This window comes from Lathyrus oleraceus, chromosome 4, assembly GCF_024323335.1.
Source record: "Lathyrus oleraceus cultivar Zhongwan6 chromosome 4, CAAS_Psat_ZW6_1.0, whole genome shotgun sequence".
Lineage (NCBI taxonomy): Eukaryota > Viridiplantae > Streptophyta > Magnoliopsida > Fabales > Fabaceae > Lathyrus > Lathyrus oleraceus.
In genome coordinates, this window is record NC_066582.1 from 151,203,579 (window position 1) to 151,207,805 (window position 4,227).

Below are 4,227 nucleotides of genomic sequence, written 5' to 3' on the forward strand. Positions count from 1 at the left end.
TGGTCACTTGTAATCCTAACAACGACCCAATCGTATAACCAAAGAACCAAATGAAATAAAATAATAAAAAAAAAGTCAGCATGGGCCACAAACACTTGGGCCGAATGAACACCCAATAGCCTCTTAGACTGTCTGGGTTTGTTTGGTTCGTTAGAAATCGAAGCCCAACAGCATGACAAATCAGGTAAAAAAAATAAAATAAACCCAAAACTGGATTTGTTTGAGCCACCGTCTCCTTCTTTCCCAAATCAGAACTCCCTCCCCCTTTTTCAGAACAACAACACCTAAACCGTACAGAAGCGTCACGAAATAACCCCAAGGTCCTCGCTTCCAATTTCAATTATAAAGCGCGAATGGCAAAAAGGGTGATATCGGTGATGGATTCGAATAATGACAAACAAATAGCGGTAAACAGTCGAACGCGTCATGCATAAAGAGAGAGTGATAACCTGTGAACCCGCGGACGCGACGACGATTTGGTCGATTTGGTCTTCCTCTGAACTGCCTCCGCCTCCTTTTCTTCGCAGTCGTCGCTTCAGGTAATTTCACTCGATTGAGTTTAATGCACTGTGCGAAAGGATACTGTGAGATTGATGAGAAATTTCGTAGCCGCCGAACCCCCTCCTCCTCCTCTTTTTGTGCTCTGATCCCTCTCCCTCCTTTTATGTCCACAACTTTAGGGTTTCGGATTGGTATATGGAGTTCAAAAGAGTATCTCTGCAAACTCCTTTTGATGTGCTCAGAATCGGATCGTCTTGTTTGATGCTAGATTTGGAAACGGTAATTTGAGCCTGTGCTTTTCCTTTGAATTTTTGTCTCCATTTCATTTTGGGATTATTTCTTGAATTTTAACGCTTTGCTAATGCTATGTTTTACTGCAGTGAATTCGGTGAAAACATGAGGAGCTTTTGTTTTTCACATGGCTTTGGTTTGTAGCATTGCCATTTGATCGTCTCTTCTTGTTGTTTAATTTTAGACTGCCACCTTTTTCAAAGCATAGTTCTTGGTCAACAGACATGTCCCTGAAAGCTAGTTGAGGAGAAGACTTGGAGAGGAACAGTTGGTTTTGTTCAGTGCTCATGCTTGAAAGGACTGTTGCCATTGTCGATATGGCTGGATGATAGTGTTTGGACAAAAGACTCAGTTCCCAAAGTACAGAGGCAAGGGCGCCGCTTAAAATAGGATCCGTCGCATATGGTAGATATTTCAGAATTGTGCCAGAAACAGAGCCCCCTCCAGTGTCATTTTCCAACAAATTTTTGCACTTGATATTTTTCAGAAAAAGGTGCTTTACTGTGACCGAGGCCGCCATAGAATCTGCAGATCCAACACACAGTGACAATGTAGCCAAACGTTTTATAAAAGCAGCAACTTTTTGCATGTCATGCTACCCATCGTCGCACAGCGTTATCTTCAAAGCCTCTGCTAACACCTCTTCTTGATCTCTTCCAGGTCTGTATTCAAGTAGGAGATTGTAAAGATGGACATTGAAGTCCTGTAAGGCATCAAGATTGGTTCTCATCACTTTAAAAGCAACGATGCAACATTGGAGGCGTTCAGATACAGTCAGACATTTAGGAAACTTCTCAGATGTGTTGTTATTTGTTTAATCAGGTGCAGCGAAATCATGTCTATGATCTAAGGCAGTTAATCTTAACCGGATACGATGAAATTTGTTCTCAACACATATTACAGTGAGTGCCTTTGAATGCTGTTGGAGTTAATCGTTAATTTTTTTCGCAGGTGTATTTGAGTAATATTAGCTGACAGTTCCTTTAGCCAAAGCCTAAATCTTTCTGTCCAACTATGCATTTCATGTTTCTGACTGAAGTTTTCATAAAGCTTGCTGATCCCGGTGGCTAGTTTTGCCAGTGGTTTTGATGTAAGAGAGGAAATTGTTTCTAGAAGCTTGGACTGATGTTGTACTGCTTGTGATTTAGACACTCCGGTTAAGCATGCATCAAACAGTTCCATGTTACTACCAGAAGATACACAAGTTTTTCACTCCTACTGAAATATCCAGAGACTTGCCCGGAAAAATGATGCCAAAATCTGCGAAAACTTCCTGTAGAAAGTCCTTAAATTTTGCGGGTGTTAGTTGTAATTTTAAGTGTCGGGTTTTTGTTATCGTATCCACAGGGATTGTAAGATATCACCGCCGTTCGATGGTTGTATTAATTCTAGCTTTAGGTAACAATAGGGTTTTGGTTGTTGTCACGTTATCTTGCATAAAAATGTAATAAAATGCGGTAAAAGTTATGGTTTGAATATTTGAGAAATATTGCCAAAGTTAGGGTTCAACGATCACTTTGCATGTATTTGTTCGGTCAACAATCTTATAAACTCCTTTAGATGATAAATTATTTCACAAAGTCCTCCCAATGTGTTTCTCTCGAACACACATTGTGAGTTTTCCCATTTTGATCGATTGTTTATCTCTAACACAACCTATCAAAATGACAACTTTTTGGTTCAACCTTATGGTGAACAAAATCATTCATTACTATCTCTAGCTAACAAACAAGATTCGATGAAAACCTAGGTTAAGAGTTGGTAAACATCTCTCGATCATAAACCAACACAAAGAGTTTTGAATAAGAACAAAGTTTTCATCATATATTCACCATTAAAGAGTTTACACATGAAGATCCTTACATTTACACACAAAGCTAGTGATCATCTACATCTAACCTTGACAAATGGAGGACTTAGCTACTCATTTTCATGGTAGCTTGGTCGGCAAGATTCGGAAGAAGGTTGATCAACATCCGAGTCGAATAATCGAGATTGGATGGGAATCCACCTTCTTTTTGTAAAAGATGGTTAAGAGATGAAGAGAAATGAAATTTAGGGCACAAAAGCTTCTAAGAACAATGCTGTAAAAATATCTAGAAAATGTGCAAAAGTATGGAAAACTAGGTATGACTCCAAAAAGTGGCACTTGCTACTTATAGAGCTGTACTGGGCTGTCATGCTCGCTAGGCGAGCAGAATGGCTCGCCTAGCGAGGGTCTAATTGTGGCACATGAGGCACCTGCGCCCAGAGAAACAGCCTATCTCAGACTGTCATGTTCGCCTAGCGAACAAAACCTTCGCCTAGCGAAGGACACGCTTCAACCTTCGCCCCAGCGAGGTTGAGAGGTTTTGCTACTGGAATGCTCGCTGGGAACTCGCTAGAGCCTCGCCTGGCGAGTGAGTGCTGGTTGCGCTTTTCACCAAGTCTGGAAGCGTTCGCTGCAGCGTTCGCTGGAAGCTCGCCTAGCGAGTTTGGTCATGTTTGTCACTGTAAAATCCTGGAGCATTTCGCTGGACCCTCGCTAGACGCTCGCCTAGCGAGTGCTTCGCCACAGACCTCGCCTAGCGAGCAAGCTGATGAATGCTTGTTTTATTTGGTTCCTTTGCCAACTTTCTTGTGTCTTCATTTTCAATTATTTCATGCCTTCTTCCTGCACAATAACACACAAATCAAAGGTACCAAGATCGTTTATCAATGTATTGCATTTCATCTAAAACAAAGGTGGTTTTGACAATTTAGCAAGGAAATGGAGTGAAAGATACCCATATTTGATAGCTCAAATAAGCACTTTTGGGTATCTAACAACTCTCCCCAACTAGATTCTTGCTTGTCCTCAAGAAAAGTATGTCTCTTGAAGGACAAGAGGATTTGCTTTAAGAAAATGGTTTCTCCGAAGTTGGATAAAACGGCTCAAACACAAGCGAATCAGCATATACAAGTTTCCAACGGTTCGAATAAAATAATACACAAGAACTAAAACTTAATAGCTATGCGAAATATTTATCTATCTACAACAATATTATTCTGAATGAATCACCCTATCTCTCCTCTTTGAATAAGGAATGAAGAATTTACGCGTTTGCAACCGCGGGAATAATCTCACTCTCTAACAAATAATGAAGAAATCAATTCGATTCATACAATGTCTAACAATTATAAATGGTAATGTGGAAGCACGAAGATCACTAAGGGCTTTTCGGTTGAAGCTTGGTCAGGTTAACAAACAAGGGTCATTTCTAAGACCATTGAAAACGAAATTGCCGATGCAAAAAAGACATTCACTGTACACATATTCACACATCTCGACTTCGTTCCATTTGTTTCTTATTTGAAACCTTCACAACTCTTATTTCACAACTCAATTTTTATTTTTCACTATTTTTCTTCCAAGCAAGCATTCATTTTCATTCTTTCTATTTTTGTTCTTTTCTT

General features: G+C 40.0%; 1 pseudogene; it reads right to left on the minus strand.

Moving 5' to 3' along the window:
• Nucleotides 1-865: 865 nt before the first annotated feature.
• On the minus strand, nucleotides 866-1,600 carry LOC127136462 (nucleolar complex-associated protein 3-like; annotated as a pseudogene).
• Between the last annotated feature and the right edge of the window lie 2,627 nt (nucleotides 1,601-4,227).